Consider the following 21,552-nt stretch of genomic DNA (forward strand, 5'->3'; position numbering starts at 1 on the left):
GAATATCGAAGCTGTTTGGCAAGGTAGTACCACGGTAGTCATGGTGTGAAGAAATGAAGGTCTCAACTTTGGTGGTCTCAGGCAGGTGGAGAGGAGGGCAGGTATGGGAGACCATGAAGAAAACACCTCAGCAGAAGGTATGTTATATAACTGCCTTATTGGGGGTGGGTGAGAGGGGAGAGAAAGAAGTTTCCGGAGCCTGGGGGAGAGAGTGTATCCAGAGGTATTAGTAATTAGATTAGATATGAGTAATTGGAACATTGTCTCATTCTTCTGCTTTTCCATTTCCTTCTATTTTGGTGTTTATTCCTCTAATCTTATTCATGCAAAGAAAGATGTGGTAGGCAGCCTCTACGATAAGCCCAAATGATTTCATAGCCTGGTCTTTGTGCCTGTGTGATCCTTCCCCTGCAGAGTGGACGGAACCTAGCATGTGCTTCTAACAAACAGAATATGGCAAAAGTGATGGGATGTCCCTTCTAAGATTACAAAAAGACTGTGGCATCTGTCTTGCTCACACTGGCTTGAGAAGCGGTATCTACTGCTAGCTGTGAGCTGCTCTATGGAGAGGCATGGAACTGAAGGAGGCTAAGAGTCAGCAAGGAACTTTGTGTAAGGTGCTTGGTCCTGTCAGCAGCCACTTGAGTGAGTTCAGAAGCTCCTTCTGCTCCAGTGCAGCCTTGAGCTGAGAACACAGCCCACACATGTGCGAGCCCTCCAGACAGGCACCCAGCTACGTGCCTATGTCCCTGTGCACTGTGAGGTAATTAATGCTTGTCATTTTAGATTGTGAAGTTTTGGGGGACTTGTCACATAGCAACATATATTGAATACAGAATGGCTTGGGTGTAAAGTGATTAGAAAACAAAACAAAATTTAGTAGAAAAATTAAGTTTCACAACAGAAAGCCTGAGCAACATCCCTTCACTCCTCTTTTGAGCCTCCTGTGAATTGTGTATCTTCTTTGTCAGAAATTTTTTGCCCACTTTGTGGGACTAGTTTACATTAGCATCTCCTACATTCTGAGTTTTGCCATTTATCTTCATCATTTCAGTACTCAAGTTTTTGCTATTTAAACTCAGTCACTACTTTGCGGAAAGAATTCTCCAACAGGGCCTCCCAGGTGGCGCAGTGGTTGAGCGCTGGGTTGCAAAGCTGCCCGCAGCCTCTGCAGCCCTGGTTCAATCCCGGGCTGCTCCCCGGCCACCGGAGGAGGGTCCCACATGGTGTGCAGACCTCTCCTGCCGCCCGCTGCTCCCCTCAGCAGTGTACTTCGGTCCTTCTGCCTGCTCTGCTCCCCGCTCTGGCTTTGGTGAATTCTCTCACCCTCCCGCGCTTCTGACTGTACCCAGTGCTTGTATGTATCAATCAATCAATCAATAAATCTTTAAAAAAAAAAAAAGAATTCTCCAACAGCGTCTAACTGATAAAGAAGATGCTTCACTTGTGACTATTCCAACCCTGCCGGCTTCAGTGTGGAGATACAATAACAAAGGAACCCATGTCCCTGGCTGGGAGTCAGTGACTTGAGATACCAGAAAATTCTTCCTCCTCTCCCAGGAGCCACTTTAAACCACTCAAAAAGAAAAAGTCAAAGGTGGCTTGTCGGGAGAAGTAGGGTACCTAAGTTGCAGAGAAGGAGGGCGGTGCTTTGATATTTTAACTTTAGCTTACTCCCCCACCTGAGACTCTCAAGTAGTGGTTATTTCTGCACAGCACCCTGAAGTTGGTATGACAGCCTAAATGTCATTCTCTTCTAGCTGGGAGCATTTTACTTTGTAACATAGTGAAGTGTGGACAGGAATCTAAATGTGATTTAGGGTCTCTACAAACTAAATCTTTGGATACATTGCCTTGTTAACTGATAATCACAACACATATACATTATTGCAGGGGGAGTTGTATATAATTGCCATGTTTCTACTCTAAGCCTTCCACAGTTTGTCCACTGACTATAGAGATAATACCAACTTTGTGAAACTGTAATCTACCCATGACTTCTTAAGTATGGATAACATGGCTGTCAATTAAATTGCACTGTGGGAAGCCAGAGAATGAAGAAAGTGTTGCTCATCAAACGACTAGACTTTAACACTTGAACTTTATTTTTTTATTTTTATTTTTTTAATAGAGGCATGTTTTTATTTATTTGTTTGTTTGTTTGTTTTGTTTATACATGCACTGGGTACAATCAGAAGCACGGGAGGGTGAGAGAATTCACCAGAGCCAGAGCAGGGAGCAGAGCAGGCAGAAGGACCAAAGTACACTGCTGAGGGGAGCAGCTGGCAGCAGGAGAGGTCTGTGCGCCATGTGGGACCCTCCTCCGGTGGCAGGGGAGAAGCCGGGGATCAAACCGGTGCTGCAGAGGTCGCGGACAGCTTTGCAACCCAACGCTCAACCGCTGAGCCACCGGGGAGGCCCAACACTTGAACTTTAGATGAAAATTGAGGTCAGTTGGAAGTAGTATTTGGGTCAACATGGTGCATATATATATTCTCATGTACACATGTCTATACTTATACATCAGCTACGTTTACAGCAAATTTATTGCAGACTTGAATTCTTTTTGGTATTAAATAGTTACAAATACTGTTTGTGACAACAGGAATCTTACACATTCTTAATAGAAATAAACTAACCTGCAAAATAGCCATTTAAAGCATGTTAGTATAATGTCTATGTGATAAAACTATCTAGCAAAAGTCTAACACCTTCTTTCCCTTATGATTAATGTTTAGGAAGAGAAAAGAGATGCAAATATTTTTATTATTATCTTTCTTAGAAAAATGATAGTGGTTGGTTTAATTAAAAAGAAGACTCTCCCATACACCAAATAAAGGAACCAGCTCAACAGAGATGACAATGGAAAATACATCTTTAATTTGACTAGTACCTGGTTGCGTAGAAATGTGCATCTAATACATAGCCTGCATTCACTCAGTCTGATTCATGTGCAGTTTCACCACGTTATTGAAAAGATGAGAAGAGGGAATATTAGTTCTCTCATTTGAGGATATTAAACTCTTGCTGAGGTCGAGGCTCTGTGTGCACACCCTACTTCTACCTAGACTGCTTTTAGGAGTACCTAGAGGTAATGAAGAGAAAATGACATGTTTCATTAAAATGAGGCATCCCTGGAATTGTTTGATGTTCTTTGCCTTAATTGAATCCGTCTACCCCATCTGCCACTATTCTCTGTAAATTTATTTCCCTAGCCTTCTTTCTCTGAGAATTGTAATTTGGGGGGAAATTTGTTTCATATGTTGTTACCTTTTATAAAAGCTCTCTGCATCTGGAGGGCAGGTGTGCAGTCTCCTTCCTCTTGTTAGAAAGCATTGCCTTCCTGGAGGGAGGAAGGAACACAGGGGACTGTGGTGATGGTACACGGGTGAATTGGTGGTGGAAATGGGGACTACACCTGAGAAAAGAAAGCAGACATTGTTTAAAAATGAACAATGATGTAAAAAATATATATATATAAATTAATTAATTTAAAAAGGAAAAACATTGCCTTCCTCTTCCCCATACCCTCACATGTTGGTGAATTAAAAACAGGATTACAGGACAGGGTAAGAGACCCCCAGTAGCAAAGGGAATAGGAGAGAAAATAGGAATTCCAGGATTTCCTATATAGAGACCTAGCTGTGTGTTCGGTCTGAATAAGCATGGACTTTATCAATAGATTTAACTGCACAAACATGAAATTTGTACTCCGGGGCAGAAAAGCCAAAAAAGAAGTGTCATCTTAATATAAAACTGCCTTAAAATCTCCTGCAGATTCATCTGGGACTTTGATCTCTTGGGGCTCCCTGGTGCCCCTCTGATGCTGCAGATTGAGAAGATCTTGATTCCTTAGAGTGTGCACATCCAGCTCCATTCTAAACAACTGCTCTTCCTCAAGGGTTTGGCAGGTGAAAATACAACTCTTCTTGACTATTGTAGAAATCACTTTTGGCCCTTAATTAACCTAAATTAAACTAAATACAAATTAACATTAATGTACACATATTAATTGGAGCAAGACCATGTGCCCCTCCACCAAACTTACCATTTAATGTGGTTGGGGAGACAGTTCAGGGTGGAGAACAGAGCCTTCAGATTAGCAGGAGTAAATTAGAATTGCCCTTCCATCATTTGCTAGAGAACCTTCCTTAATCCATCTGAATCTTTGTTTACTCATCTGTTAAATGGGTATGAAGGCAGTTCTCTTCAGATTGTTGTGAGGATTAAGTGATAGTCTGGGTATTAACCCCTACATAGAGCCTGGCGTATATGTTGGGCAATCATGATGTTCCCTGTGATTACTGCTTTAGTTGCAATGATTGGTTTAGACATAGCTGCTGGTGAGAAACACTCATACTTTGATACCAGGAAGGTGCTTATGGTTGGTTCTATAAAAGTTCCTTCTCCTTAGAAAGGAAACTAAATCTCTTCTCTTTGCTTTGTGTAGGGATGCTGCCTGAATCATTTGGTAGAGATCTCTATCTGAAACTTACTTTGCCTGATGTTTCTCTGTGACATAGACTTCAGGATAGGGTAAATATTCCTTTTTTCAGGGCAAACCTAAGAGACCTTTTTGTTATGCATAGGAAATACAAAATCCAAAATCTGGTTGGAGACAAAACTGCCTTTTCATGGCATTGCAAATAGTTGTTTTCATAGCTGGTAAGCAGACCTGGGTCTCTGCAAATTATTTTCTTCCTGAGAAAATTCAAAAAAATTTCTTGCTACATAAACTTAATATTGAATTCTAAAAGTCACACATGAATGTAACGTGCTCTTCTCATGAAGTAGTAAAACAATGGAATAAGGAGAAAAATTCTCCTTCCCTAGCCCCTTTAGATATGGTCACTGCCCCAGTTCTAAAGGCGTTTTCATACTGTTTTCTATCCATTTATATACTGTATATATCTACCATTATAATATGTCCTTTTTTTAAACATCGATAGCATCATTTTGTAAGCATTTTCCTACAACTTTCCTTTTTCACATGTCATTGTATACAGAAAGACCTCACTCTTTTAAACAGCTGCATTGTATCCCATAAAAAATTCCTGAGCCTATTTACATACTATCTTATTGGTGGACATTAAAGTTTCTGGTTCTGAAAGAAACTGGGGTGATCTGTCTTTTTAATATACGCTTCCTAGGCACATGAAGGAGTATTTCCACTGTCTGAAGGCTGGGGGAGTTACAGAAAAGGGGCAAAATAATTATTTGAGGCTTAGAACTGTGGCCTGGGGGACAGAGACCCCCAGAAGCACTGGATCTTCTTGGTGAGCTGAGTTGCCTGAGGTTGGCAAGCTCTTACACATAAAAGGCTGTCTAGGTCATGCCCAGGTCTGCTTTTATGCAAATTATGTTTTCTGTCAGTGCAATTCTGGTTGATGGAAAGTTTGTCCAGAGATGATTGAACTTCAATAATGGGTGGTCTTTGGCCTGCCTGTGTGGTTTCATTTTGTTCTACCACAGATTGGTCTGGGTGTGTCTTACCAGGCCAGTGAACCTGGATCTGCCTGGGACCTGACCTACAATAATCTCCCAACTGTTTTTGGTTTTCACTCAGACTTGGGATGTTTTCATTTTTGTTTTTCTTTTTTATAGTATTTCTCACTACCCTGAAGTAGACTTGTGGAGGATATATATTTTAAATTTTAATCGTTGTGCCAAATTATCTTAAGTAGCTAATTTGTATTCTTACTAGCATTTAGGAGTGTGCCCTTTTCCATACCCAATTAACACTTAGCACTTTCAAACATTTTTGACTAATGCCAGTATTATGGTTAGAAAATGACTTATTTGTATTTCCCTCATTTCTAGTGTATTTTTTAGCAATTTTTCTTTTGTTTATTGTATTTTTACTCTGTCAAATGCTGTTGACATCTTTTGATGGGTTGTTATTGGTATTTTTAGAACTTTTTATTGATTTATAGGGATGCTCTATACATTTAGACTTAGATCATTTTGTCTGTTTGAAAATGATGTAATTTCCCAGCTTACTGCTTTTCTTCTTTTAACTTTGTTGATGACATCTTTTCCATACCCTTTTTTGTCTTTCTTGGACATAGTCAGCTATATCAGACTTTTCCACTAAGCCCTTTGTTTTTTATGTCTTGCTTAAGAAGACCTTCCCCAAAGCCAAAATATATTTTCTCTTGACGCATCATAGGTCTTTTTTTTTACATTTAGATTTTAGAATTTTTTGGTTAATGATGTGATATAAAAATTTAACTCTTAATCTTTTCACAGTTACCAATTTTTCTAAGGCATGTTTGAATGGTTTGTCCTTTCTGTGGAGATCTATCTTATGCTTCCTTCCCAAATACATGGATCTGTTTCTGGGCTCTCTTTTCTATTTCATTGCTAAAATTATCTTCTCTAGTCACAAGTCCATGGTTTCAATTACTCTTTTTTTATAATATGTTTTACTGTCTGTTAAAAAATATTTCCTTTCCACTGTGAATTTGGAATGCCTTGTCTTAGTCTGTTTGAACTAAATATCATGGGCAATGCAGATTGATCCAGCCCCCAAAATAGTGATGTCATTAAGAATCCCTGATGTAAGTACATTAATTTCAGGTTTTTGTTTTTGTGTTTTTTTTTTCATTTCCAGAGAATGAACACCTAAACTTCATCAACTCCTTTGACTTTAGGACTCTTTCATCAATCATACAGAAATCTAGCAAGAGTGTGGAAGGGAGTGTGAGATCCATTATCACAATGAGAGAAACCCAAAAGTCTTTCACTTTCAATCTATGAAGGCCAAGTTATACTTTTGGATGAGTACTATTTTATAGAATCAAAGACAATGTAAGCAGGCCTCCCCGGTGGCGCAGCGGGTGAGCGCTGGGTTGCGAAGCTGCCCTCAGCCTCTGCAGTGCCGGTTAGATCCCCGGCTGCTCCCTGGCCACCAGAGGAGGGTCCCACACATGGCGCGCAGACCTCTCCTGCCGCCCGCTGCTCCCCTCAGCAGTGTACTTCGGTCCTTCTGCCTGCTCTGCTCCCCGCTCTGGCTCTGGTGAATTCTCTCACTCTCCCGCGCTTCTGACTGTACCCAGTGCTTGTATAAATAAATAAAAATAAATCTTTAAAAAAAACAAAAAAAAAACAAAGACAATGTAAGCTGTTTGTCTTACAGATTAGTTGTTATGTGATAATCAAGTATTGTGGTCTTTTTTTTTTTTTCTGAACTTTTGCTACGCATTGCTTTCCTATTTTAATTAGCTGGTTGATGAGTGGTAAGACACCCATGTTAGATAGCTCTTATAATTTTCAATTTATAGATGATGAAATTGAGGTCTAGAGGTGATGTAAAATAAAGCAGCATTCCCTCTCACTGTTTTGTTATATTTCAAAGTTCTCAGATTCCTGACCACGGCTTATTGCATAGTGCTCTGCACAATTATATCACTTTTAAGAAAGCACCATTTACATGTTGGATTTATTGTGACAGTTTTTCTGGCACTTGGCACTAAAGTGGCTTGTGCAAGTGAAATCAGGAATATGAAGACTATTTTCTAACAGATGGAAGTCAGTTAGGAAAAGGCATTTCCTAATGCTCACTAAAATGCTGGATGGATTAGATTAGCGGAAAGAAAGGAGTTATTGATGATTCTGCGTATATGTTAACAGTTCAACTGGGAGGTTACTTTTTGCTTGAACAAGGGTCACTCTCCCTTGCTGGCCTTGTTTGTGATTGTAAGTATTGGCGAGTGACACCAGTTACAATTAATGCATTTGAGTTGGCAGATTTCCCAGGAAGACACATCTAAGAAATGCAATGTCCTGGTTGATGGAATTGATAATGTTATCTTGTATCTAAATTTGGTTGCTGGTACTTCAGTTAGAATTTGAGTCTTCCTAAGCTTGGCTTGGAGGTGGAGATACTGTCGTGTACATTGGTTTAATAAATTTGGCAGTGGGAGGTGGTGCAATGAGTGTCATTTCGATTGTGGATTGACCTATAATGACTTAGCAGTGTGTGTTACCTAGGCTGTGACCGATGCCAAGTAATGGCAGGGGCTGGAATCTTAGTGGGGTGAGGGCAAATGTTGGAGAATTGATCAACTGATGAGTTCTATGTTGTTCCTGTATAGGGAGAATCAAAATCCAAGTAAACTATTATAAGATGGGAGTAATAGTGTTGCACACATTAATAGAACCTGTCTGTGCTTTCATTTTTTGAACTTAGGGAACCATCTTAAACACAGAGACATTACTGTCTAGCTTTGTTCTGAATTTTCATGTGTGCCATTTCATGGTGATTTACAGGGAGAAAGTTCTCACCAATTGCCTCAGTTGAGAAGTTTTTATTTTTCAATTTATGCAAATACCTTTGCACACAGGAAATTTGGCTGATTATAAAAAAAGGTCTCTTGTAACTAACTACCTAGTAACTACCCAGATTTGGGTGGGAGGTAGACACATGTACCTGTGCACACGCGGAATTCAATCCTCATTTTATAATTAAGAATGAAAAGGTTGGGCCTCCCCGGTGGCGCAGCGGTTGAGCGCTGGGTTGCGAAGCCGCCCGCAGCCTCTGCAGTGCCGGTTCGATCCCTGGCTGCTCCCCGGCCACCAGAGGAGGGTCCCACATGGCACGCAGACCTCTCCTGCCGCCCGCTGCTCCCCTCAGCAGTGTACTTCGATCCTTCTGCCTGCTCTGCTCCCCGCTCTGGCTCTGGTGAATTCTCTCACCCTCCCGTGCTTCTCACTGTGCCCAGTGCTTGTATAAATAAATAAATAAATCTTTAAAAAAAAAAAAAAAGAATGAAAAGGTTGAAGGCATTATCTTGCTTAATTAACCATGTGACAGGTGGCACAGACCAGGTAGTTGCCTCTCCCAGGAGCTTGTGGTCCAGCTTGAGGGAGATGTATGTACAGTCAATAACTGGAGAACAGGATATTCTGTGAGAAGGTGCTGACGTGATGTGTAGATAATAAATGCCATAGGAGGCTGATCTGCACAGGTTGCTGTGGTAGACAGAGAAGGCTTGGGAGAGAAGGGAAATTTGAGATGGGCAGGAAAGATTGGAAGGATATAAATAGCCAGTGGACAGTGATGGGATGGAACAGTGGACATTGTAAGAGACTTGAATCACATAGGTAGTAGTTTTCTGAAACAATGCCCTGTAGAAACAGGTAAATCAAGAGGTTTTAAGAGTTACTCAGTGTTTCTAACATTAAAATCTATAATACGAGATAACATGGGCAATAATACTGCATGTTCTTAGTCAAATGGTATATTTCTGTGAGAAATACTTTTTATTAATCGCGAACCTCTAAAATTAGAGCTCTGTTGATCCAATTGAGCTAATTAGGTAAGAAACTTCAACTTTACAAGATTCTTTGACAACCTAACTGGGATGTTTAGGAATTACACTCAATTGTACTGATAAATTTGTGTTTAATAAATTACCATCTAATACTCCAGCACTGGGTCATTTTGAAAACAAAGTTAAACAGTTCTGCCATTCTAAGGAGGCTGACCAAATGACTGAGTTTGCCTAGGGATTCCCAGATTATGCAAAATTATTAATAGCTTCCCTTTTCAGTCTCAAAAGTGTCCTGGTTTAGATGATAAATTACATGACTACTCTAAATGTAAGTGATCCACTTAGGACTTTTTTTGCTTACTCTGAGTCTTCAGTGGCTAAAAGGATGCTTTCAGTTTAAGGGTAATTGCCTAAATATGCATTCTGTCCTTTTTAAATAGTTGTAATTTTTCCCTTATACATAAAGCAATCATTACAGAAAAAATACAGAAGAAACACAAGCAATATAAATAGGATGGGTTATCATAAACCTAGAAATATGTTAATAATTCACTATATATGCATAGATATCTATTGATCTGATCTATCCCCATATATTTATGTTTTCAGAGTCTTAGTTTCCAGGTTACTTTACTTGGAGTAACATTCCACATATACAAATACAGATATATATGTGTGTGTATATATATATGTAGATATATATATTATATAATATACATTTAGAATTATATAATAACATAGGCAATATAGATAGATATAATTAATCACCTTTTAAAACAATCACTTTAAAAGACTGCATAGTATGCTAATGAATGGTTGTTTTTAAACTATAGTAAAGATTAATAAATATTCAACTTGGGTATTTAGGTTGTTTCTTTTATTAATATATCTTCTATATATATTAGGGAACATTTTCTGTAGCTAAATCTTTGCACACATCCATGACTGTTTAGAATGTTAACTTATAATGAAATTGATAAATCAAAGGGGATATGCATTTAAAAATTTGAATTGTCAAACTTAGCTAGTATAGATGAGAATTCTCATTCCTTATGTTCTCATCTGTACTGAAGTTATCATTCTTTTTCATCTTTCAATGTGATTGGAAAGAATTTCATCTCCTGATTATTTCAGTTGTATCTGACTATTGATGATTTATATTTCTCATTTCTTAATGAATTGCTTATTTTTCTACTAGAGTGTTCACTTTTTTCTTACTGAATTGTGATAACTGTTTATATATCAACTGAAAAAACCTTTTTGTTATAAATTGCAAGCTTTTTCCCTTATTACCTTTTAACTTGGTAGAGCTTTGTGTGTGCATGCAAATGTGCAGATTCAGAAGTTTTTGCTTTTTATACAGCTTTTATACCTATCAATCTTTCCTTTGTGGAGTTACATACTTTTTAAAAGGAAGGATCAGGTTTTCAACAAAATTAACCTGAGATGTTTTCATAATCTTATCTGATGCATCTGTAGTTTGATGAGGCGTTATTGTTTCTGTTTTCATGGTTCAGTGTATCTCTCAGAGAGGGTTTAGTCACTTTGCAAATTCACAGATAAGTCACTGCAAATAAGAACTGGTGATATACATTATTTTCCTCAACCATAAACATGTTCATCTCCCTTCATGAAAAACTGTAATGGGAATTAGAAGACACTAGTTTGCTTAGATTCTTTGCAGAGGGAATCATTGTCACATTGATATGCTTTATAATTATACTGATGTGTTCTCAGGAAAACTGTGGCACCAAGTCAAGATTCTAATACACAGCAAGGAAAATCCACAGCGTATCACAGCTCCCCCAAAGCTAGCAGCTTCTCATGGGATGGCACCCCTGGACTTCATGGTAGATTTCCTACACTGCTGAAAGGAGGGATCTTCAGGCAAATGCACATCTAGTTCTAGCCAGACCCTTTCATTGTGAGGGAGCTTGTACCTGGGCTCCTAAGCTGCTGTGCTGGGTTGAATTTCATAGGAGCTTCCAGACCCCCTAGACCTGAGCATTCTGCTCTCTCCTTGACCCTCTCCTGGACCATGTGGCCCTCTCTTTGTTTATACTAGAGAGTAGGAAGAGATGAGACTTTGAATCCTCCCCCACTTACAGACCACTTGGTTTCCCTTAACCCCATGCCCTTCCATCAGCGGTCCTTTTTTGTGAGGGAGGGTGGTCTTGAGAGAGTTGTGTGTAAGAGCGTCAATACCACCACAGCTGTGATGGAGCTTTCCCCCTGTGTGTAGACGTGGGGGCTCAAGAAAATCCCATCATGGTGGGAGTTCAGGGATAGGGCTGTGTTCCCACATCAGTAGGTCTTTGCTCTCTGATGTTGCCAAGGAATTATTAGAGTAACATATGCAATTACTAGCCAGACCTGCCCCTATCAGCAAGGAACTGGGTTTATAATACCACTGTGGGGGCCAGCCCAGGGGCTTGAAAATAGTTTTCACTATGGAATGACCCTATTACGGCCCCTTCCCCACATGCTGTACATCTATATGAAGCACACCAGGAGTTTGTTCAATTTGGGGAAGATAAACTAATTTCCCTTCTGCGCAGTCAGTGCCACTTGATCTCCCTGTCTCCATTTTCCTATTCAGTCTCACAAAAGCCAATGAATTAGTTTGGCTACAGCACAACTCTCCTCAGAGTGCTGGGGGAGGGAGAGAAATCAAATATGAGCAAAGCCCAAACCTTCTTTAGTAGGCAAGGCTCACTTGTAAATAATTTTAGTCTTGTTACCGATTCAATAATCATCTATCCGTCCCGGTGGATATTGGCAGCATGTCAGATGGCAGCCGCTTATACAGAGATTCTGCATTTTCCAAACCCATTATTGCATCCCTAGAATCTGTGAAATGGGGAAATCAGTTATACTAAAGGAATTATTGGCCCATTCTTTTCTCCTTTTGAGGGCATGGGGTAGAGACTGGTAGAGTAGAACAACATCTCCTTTTGTATATCCAAGAAGTATTTTCTGGGTTTTCCTCTGTGGCAGGCCCTACCAGAGAAGTGGGAAAGAGATATACAGGACAATGACATGTTTTGATTTTTCAAAGGCATTTCACAGTCACTGTTGATGTCTGCAGGAGGCTTAATGGAGGCCTCCAAAGATGCCAGGTTCTAATCCCTGAAACCTATGAAAGTTACCTTATATGATAAAGTCTTTGCAGATAAGATAAAGTTAAGCATTTTAAGTTGATGAAATTATCCTAGTTTATCCCTTTTGGGCCCTAAATGCCATTGTATGTCATATGCCATCAAATGCCTCCCTTTTGAGAGGTAGGGAGGGATTTTTTTAAAATGACACAGAGGAGAAGGTGATGTAAATGTGGAGCAGAGAAAGAGTTGGAGATGCAGCCTTTGAGGTTAGACTGATGCAGCCCTAAGCCAAGAGACATGGCAGCCACCAGGAACTGGAAGAGGTAAGGGGCGCGACTCCTATAGTCTCCAGAAGGAGCATGACTAATCGAAGCATTGATTTTGGCCCAGTGAGACTGGTGTTAGACCTCTGAACACCAGAATTGTGAGAGAATAAATTTTATTGTTTTAAGTCCCCAAACTTATGGTAATTTGTTACAGTTCCCCCAGGAAATGAACACAACATCTTTGTAGAGAAAATGGTGACAGGGTCTAGAAGACTGGATAGTGGAGTCAGATATCTAACCAACTCTACTCATTCACGCGGGACATTTCTCTTGAGCGACTACAGTATTCCAGGCACAGGAGATAGAGCAGTGACTAAGACTGACAACATCCCTGCAGGCACTGAGGTTATAAAGAGTTAAAGAATATAAACAACTTTATTTATTCATAAGTGCTTTAAAGAAAACAAAACAGTCATGTGGAGCTGGGGAGATGGTTGTTTTTCGATTGTGTAGTAGGAAGGAATTTCTTATGAGATCATCTTAGAACTGAGTCCTGAATCTCACGGAGTTACCATGGGGAGAACACTTTCACAGTGGAGGGAGCTGTGAGTGTAAAGGTCCTGTGGTAGGAATGCGCTTAATGTTTTGAGCTCGTTTGAGCACAGAAATACCAGATTCCTCCAAGTCATCGTGGAGAGGGATCTCTTAGAGAAGGCTGCAAGGTTCTGAAAAGGCCCTGTCCTATGCGGTGTTCTGTTTATGATTAAATTGGAAGTAAACATGTAAGTCGTATTTGTCATGTGTATGAGTAACGTAAGGCCAGTCAGGCTTATACTTGGTTGGATGTCAGAGGTTGGGTTTTTAAATATCTTGACAGGTATGAACAAAACACCAAAGATGAAATTTGACAGGGACAAAATGTGAAGCTCTGACTTAAAACTCAAAAGAAGTATTTGCCTATATCAGGACAGGGAACCTGACTTGAGTGCAGTACTTGTGGGCAGGCCCTGAAGCTCACCTTCAGCAAGCAGCCTGACGAAACTGCTAGAAAGAGGTGAAGCACTTTTACAGATTTTTCCGATGCAGGGTACAAGTTAAAGGTAGGAGACAGCCACAGGTCTGTTTCTGGAGTCCTGGAGGGAAGGAGATACCACATATTATGGAGTCATATTCATTTAATCACTGATTTATTCATTCAATTAATAAATGTTTAGTGAGGCAAGATCACCATATGAGTCTGCCACCTTGGTTACAGCCATGTGTTTGAAGAGCTCCTGAGTCATGTTCATGACATGGTCTTGTGTGAAAGACTACCCATGAAGGAGACAGTGCCAGTGGAACTGCTGATCCCTCCTTCCAGGGAGTCTGAAAACCCAAATGAGTGACAACATTTGGTCCTGGGAACATAAAAAAAAAATTCAGACAAGGAGAAGGCAAGAAGTGAAAGTCATGAATAAGCCAAAGTCATATAGAAGGAAGAGGAAGAAAAAAGAGAAGCTGAGGTAGGAGTGACTGGAAACCCATAGAGCACAAGGGAGGGAAATAGGGGGGCCCTCACACTCAGTGCAGCCGGGTAGTTAAGAGCCGGGCTTTCGAGATGATCAGATCTGGGTTGGATTTCCCATATCTGGTGCTGACTCACTGGGTGGTCTTGAACAAGCCTAAACTTCTCTAGATTCTGTTCTCTTCCTCCAACTATAAAATAGACATAATAATATTGATTTTTTGGGTTTGTTGTGAGGATTAAAAGAGATGCACATGAGAATGGAGATATTTGCAAATATATGGCTGCTGGAGAACTGGTATCCAGAATTAAAATTTGGGGGGGAAATCCTATGAATAGGAAAAGACAGCCAACCCAATAGAAAAACAAACAAAAAACTTGAACAAGCACTTAAGAAAACAGGATATTTATAAAACCAAAAATATGAAAATATGATCAGCCTCATTAACAATAAGGGAAATACAATGAGATCCCACTTACAGTAATATGGATGAATCCTGAAAATGCAATGTTGAGCAAAATTGGCAAGATAGAAATGCATGAAGTATGAGGCAATGTATTTAAAGTTTAAAAAGTCATTAAGACTAATTAAATACTAAACACACATCAGATTAGCAAAATTTGAAAAATCTGATGATACCAACAATGGTGAAGATGTGGAGCATCTATATACTATATACTGATGGGGATGTAGATTAGTAATCTACATCTATATACTATATACTGATGGGGATGTAGATTAGTGTAACATTGTGGAGGAAATTTTGGCATTGTCTACTAAAACTGAAAACATACATTCTACAACCCAGCAATTCTGTTCTTGAATATACACATCTAAGAAGAACTTATCTATCCTGTAATATATATACAAGCATGTGCATGATTTTGTTGCCCATGATCTATGCTAGAATCGATGCAAATATTTATCACTTGTAGAATGAATAAATAGATTATGAAATATTTACACAATGGAGTACTATGCAGCACTGAAAATGAGTGAACAATGCTATAGGAAGCAACACAAATGAGTTTTATAAACACAGTGTTGAACAAAGTAAATAATACATAGCGTATGATTCTATTTTAAAATTCAGAAGTAGGCAAAACTGAACTATAAGTTATATAATAGAATGTATATTGTATAGTGTATATTGTTGAGCAAAGAAAAGAAAAATAAGGAAGTGATTATCACAGAAGTCTTAGTAGTGGGTTGGGGGGAGAGAGGTTTCTGGGATCAGAAGGGAACCCCTGGAACAGGGGGATTCTATGCTGCTTGGAAGCTTTCTATTTCTTGACTGAGGAGGTAGTTATACAGGCATTTGCTTTGTGATTGTTCATTATACTGTACATTTGTTTTGAACACTTTAATCTAAGAGTATTTTATTCCACAATTTAAACAGGTTTAAAAAAAGATAGCTAACACTTGTAAAATGCTTGGCATAGTGCCTGGCCCATATTAAGAGCTCTACAGATGGCAATTTTATTTACTGTTATAACCCAGTTGTTAGAGCCACGTTGTATCCTAAGCAACCTTCCAGCTCCTGGACTGACTCTAGTTTCCCCAAGGCCTGGCTTTGAGGTTGAGCTTCTGGACTCCTCCATTTCCCAGGGTGGCGCCAAATAAACCCCATTATAAGAGCACTTTTCAATTGATGTGTGGTGGTTTACTGCATTGCCTCAAACTCTTCCCAAGGTTTGCTGCCAAATTTAGGCAATGTGTGAAACAATTTTTTTTTTACCATCTCTGTTGTTATGCAACCCCAGAAAGCAAGATTTCTAAACTAAGCACCATTATCATGTGGTGCAGAGACAGAGTACACTCTGCCGCAGGTCAGAGGTCAGGAGTTGAGGTGCAACCTGCACTCAAGCTGGTCCTTAAAAAAATGAAAGTATGTGAGAACTTGACCTTGTGAGGGTCTATGGAAGAAGTAAAGTCACATCTAAACAATAGCAATTCAGGGACTAGGTAAATCCTAGGATAACTGGATGGCATTTAACCCTTCAAGTACATTTAGCCCAAAGTCTTGTATTGCACAGAAAGATAGACAATCACTGATTTAAGGTGATCTGAGATGTCTCTTCCCTGCTAGCCTAATAGTGGGATTGCCATTCCATAGTTAGCCATCCACAGTTAGTGGAAGGGTTGTCGTGTACAATAGCTAGTTATAATAATAGTTGATAATTATGGGGTGCATATCATATGCCAGACATTGTACTAATATTTTGTCCTCATCCCTATTTGCCCCTTATTCCCCTTGAAGGTAGGTGCTATTATCTCTACTTTCAATGGATACAGTTGAGGCACAGAGGAATTCAGTAACTCACTAAAGATCACACAGCAGATAAGGGCTAGCACTTCGAAGAGGGATCATTTTTATTCTCTAGTTCTAGAAGGAGGCGTGACCCTATATTTGGGAGTTAGGTGGAGCAGCCCCGCAGTGAAATGGGAAGTTACAGAAAATGGCAGATTCTCTCTTTAAGCAGAGGTGGCAAGCAGAGGCATTTGTTTAACCTACCAAATATATTTTAGAAGAGATTTCTGCATTGGGTGGCAAGTTGGACTAAATTCTTTTCAAAACCCTTCCAAAGAATCCCAAATTTTAAATTTGTACCTTGGTAGAACATCCAATAGGAGACTGAATTTTATGCTTATTTTCTTATAAATATGAAAACTCAAACTTCCCTGCCTACCCTGATGTATCAGCTTTTTGAGTACAGTTTCATGTTCTTGTGCATGAACTTCCTCAGAATTCTTGAGGCACAGTAAAATTATCTTCCCTGTGGGGTTGTCTTTTCACTGACAGTAGTTGTATAGAGCCTTTCCTACTAGCAACATAATACCTTTCGAAGGTTTAGAAGAGAAATAATTTGCATAAAACATTCTCCCACACTCATTTCTTTAGTTTAGGCCAGAAGTACTGATCTTTTCGTATGGACTTTCTGGCTACACCTCCCACGAATGGTGGATGCAGTGTGAAGTCTGCGTGTATGGCATTAACAATGGTGTTTAATGACACTGGGGCTGTTTAGAATCTGCCCTTTATACTGAAATGATACAACTGCCTTTGTTTCCAGGGTTACAGGGACTTCTTTGGTCTATGTTTATGACTGTGTCCAGTGGAAATGCACTACTTCCTACTATCCACAAAGCACAGTTCCTGCTTCTACCCTCCATGATAATGAAGGCATAAGAAAGCATCTCTAATTTGAGTTAGCTTGGGGTGAGCCTTTGCTATTGCCTGACAAAACTGACTAAGTTGTGGTTAATGATTTGGCTTGGGGTGCTTTCCGTGGGTAGAATATTAGAGCTAAGTTGCATATATTTGCTTTGAAGGTCTTAGAATATCTGTTTTAACCAAATGTACGGAGGTTTACAGATGTTCATATATACAACTTTTGTACCTACAATGAAGTAGTTTATTAAATTATGTTAATTAAATTGAGTTTATTGACCATATACTATTTTTTAAAAAGGCTTCATTTTTAGAACAGTTTTATATTCAAAGTAAATTGGAGTAGAGAGTATAGAGTTTTCATGTAGCCTCTGCACATGTGCTCAATCTGTCTTACTGCCAACATCCCCCTCCAGAGTGGTACATTTTGTTATAATCGATGAACCTACACTGACACATCATTATTACTCAAAGTCCATTTACATTAGGTCACTTTTGGTATTGTGCATTCTATGAGTTTGGACAAATATGTGAGGTGTGTGTCCATGTGTATAAAATATTTCATTGACTCCCAAATCCTCTGTGCTTCACCTATTCATTCCTTTCTCAAGGCTCTGGCAACCACAGATCTTTTTATTGTCTCTGTGATTTTGCCTTTTCTATATAGCTGGGATCATATAGTAAGGAGCCTTTTCAGATTGGCATCTTTCACCTAGTGATATGCACTTGTTTCCTTCATGTCTTTTTGTGTGACTTGATAGCTCACTTCTTTTTAGTTCTGAATAATATTCTGTTATGTAGATTACCAGAGTGTATTTATGTCTGCACCTACTGAAGGACATTTTGATTACTTTCAAATTTCAACAATTATCAATGAAGCTGCTGTAAACATCTGCATGCAGGTTTCTGTGTAATATATGTATTTTCAACTAATTTGGGCAAATGCAAGGAACACGATTGCTGAATCATAGGGTAAAAGTATATTTAGTTTTATAAAAAACTGCCAAGTTGTCTTATAAAGTGGCCGAACCATTTTGCCTCTCCACTAATCAACAAGAGTTCCTGTTGCTCCACATCCTCACTAGCATTTGGGGATGTCAGTGTTCTGCATTTTAGCCATTCTAATAGCTGTGTAGCAGTTTGTCATTGTTTCAGTTTTCAATTTCCTAATGACATATGTTGTTGATCATTTTTTCATATGCATATTTGCCATTGTATATCTTCTTAGGTAAGATGTCTGTTCATATATTTTGTCTTTTTAATTAAGTTGTTTGATTTCTTGTTGCTGAGTTTTAGGAGTTCTTTGTTTATTTTGGAGAAGAGTCTTTTACCAGATATGTCTTTTGCAAATATTTTCCCCCATTAGTCATTTTCTGTGACTAATCTTTTCATTCTCTTGTACATTTACCAGTTTAACAGTGCTCTGCTAGATGTTCTATAGGCATATAAAATTTATTTAATACAGAATTTCTCCCTTTTAGATTGCTTAAGGGTAAATACCTATTTCATGGATACAGAAAAATCTGTGTTGCTTCTCTTACTGGCTACTAATGAAGTTCTTAAGTGAATTGTGGGAGTGGTAAACACTCCAAAGAATTGATGTATTTGGGGGACTTGTTTGGAAATTGTTTTATATACTGAAAATTCTATGATAAATCATACTCTGGTGGTTTATAGAAAAGTTTGAGACTGACTTATCTTGAAGACAAAATATCATTAGTATTTTAGGAAATAACACTGAGTAATATTTATGTATTCCTTTAGATACCACTTTCACTGATAATACCTCCTTTGATGGTGTGACATAGTGATGACTTATCCAAAGAAGAAATATGGCAGTTTGGCTGAGACAGGGACATTTTATTTTATTTATCTGGTGGTTTAAAAAACTTAGAAATATTTAAAATATTGCACAGAAGAGGCTCATTTCTAAATAGCAGAGGAGTCACAGGCAAGGCAGTAAACTTCACACGAGTTCACACTTAGAATCAGCATTTACTTATACTGAATTACATAACATCAGGAAATGAGCATGGCTTGCTTAGATTCCAAAAAATATTAAACAGAACTCTTCAGTGTGTTCATTTGTAAGCAAAAAATGACAACAACCCAGTGTGAACTGAATATGTTTAGTTCAGATGGCCTCTATTACTGATTATGTTGTGCCAAGGTCATTTTGGATCATAATGTTCAACTCTAAATCTCAAATCAATGGGAAATTCAAACATTTAGCAGAAGAGTAGTACAAACACTAGTGAGACAGTATTATTTAAGATAGGTACTGAGCTGATTCTAATATCTAGAACATGTGCACTCAACTCTGTCCAGTCCCAAAAAGGAAGAAATCGTCAAAGTACCCAAATGTACTGTTGCTTTGAGAAAGCCAGAGAGTGAGAGAAGGTAAGATAGGGCAAGAGCAAGGGGGGACTGTTGTGTTTCTGTTTAGGAAAATAGGCCAGGTCACCTGTCTGCAGGTCTCTTTTCCTAGTGACACTGATACAGATGTTCTTCAAAATTGCTCAATCTGTGGGAGTCCCAAAGGCCAAGGTCACAAACAACAGGAGTTGCAGAACTTTAGGGCTAGGAGGGATCTGTGGCCAGGGCTCCATGCCGTGAGAACCATGGGGGTGACAGCTTTGCAGACCTCACTTCTGGTCCTGATTGTGTCCTTAGTGGTTTTATGACTCTGGACAACTTGTTTAAACTTCTGGGCTTCAACCTCATATGTATAACTGGATATTGGGCCTCCCTGGTGGCTTTATGGGTTAAGTCTCAGCACTATGAAGCTATCTGCAGCTACTGTAACACGAGTTCGATCCCCAGCCAGGGAGCTGACCCACATGGTGCAGCAGACCTGTCCTGTTTCACCTGCTGCTCCTCTCAGCAGTGTCATTCAGTCTGCCTGTTCTGTTCCCCACTCTGTCTCTGGTGAATCCTCTCACCCCAGCCCCACCCCACCCCTGCCACACACACCTCTGGCCTACACCCCAGCTCTTGTATGCATAAATAAATAAACCTTTAAAAAAACTGGATAAAACCATGGATTTTAGATCCTTTCTTTATACTTACGGATCTTTTTTAATTTTCACCAATCTTTTCTGGTTCTCATGTGCCCCAAAATCAGCAGGGCAGGGCCTCCCTAGTGGTACAGGGGTTCAGACGCAACCTATGAAGCAATCCACAGCCACTGCAGCACGAGTTCAATTCCTGGCTGGCCAGGGAGCAACCCACATGGCGGGACAGACCTCTCCTGTCTCGCCCGCTGCTCCCCTCAGCAGTGTACTTCGATCCGTCTGCCTGTTTTGTTCCCCACTCTGTCTCTGGTGAATCTTCTCACCCTCTGCATCTCTGGCCTGTACCCCAGTTCTTGTATAAAAATAAAAATAAATCTTTAAAAAAAAAAAACCAGCAGGGTAAATCTTTAAACCTTTCTAAACCTCAATTTACCCTCTGGAAAATGATTAGGATCACAAGATGTTTACCATTTTTCTCCAAAGATCACCTGGGATGATGCATATACTTGCATTCACACACAGTGAACATTTAATAAATGTTTAATAATAAACATAATTCTTGGATCCTAGTCTTCTGTTTGTATTTTTTCTCATCATACTTGTTTCTTTACCTGAGGCCTTAGGATCTTCTCCTTGGTCTACTTCAGCTTCTGTTTCCATAGTTTGTTTTTATCTCCTTAGAAATTCTTAATAATAAGAAAAGATAAAATGCAACCTTGCACAAAAATTGGAGGGAGTTTGAAGGGATTATGTGTAGTAAAACAAGTCAAAATGACAAATAAATAAATAAATAAATGCATAAACAGATGGTTTGACAAATACTTTTGTCAAAAATGTGCTGAACATTAGTACATGCAGTGAGGGCTCTGAGGTTAAGAGGGAGAGCAGAGGAAGAAAGAATAAATGTCCTGCTCTCTATTTCTGACCTCATCTCTGATTTGCCAAGGTAGCTTTCCATGCCTGGATCCATGACAATAAAAGAAAATGATTTAGGTGGCAAAAGAGGAGAAAAGAAGCTATGAGGAGCAGGTCACTACTGGCTACCCCCACTGTCCTAGCTGAGCTCCAGCCTCATGTGTGGCTACAGCCTCACCCTTGCTCAGCCAGATGTTGACTACTTGATCCAGGATGAGTTACTTGGGAAAGGAAGAAGAATGTGTTCTATTAGTTCATGTGAATTTATATAAGAAACATATCTGTAGTCATTAGGATTTCATCT

This window comes from Talpa europaea (genome assembly GCF_964194135.1).
Source record: "Talpa europaea genome assembly, chromosome: 3".
Taxonomy (NCBI): Eukaryota; Metazoa; Chordata; class Mammalia; order Eulipotyphla; family Talpidae; genus Talpa; species Talpa europaea.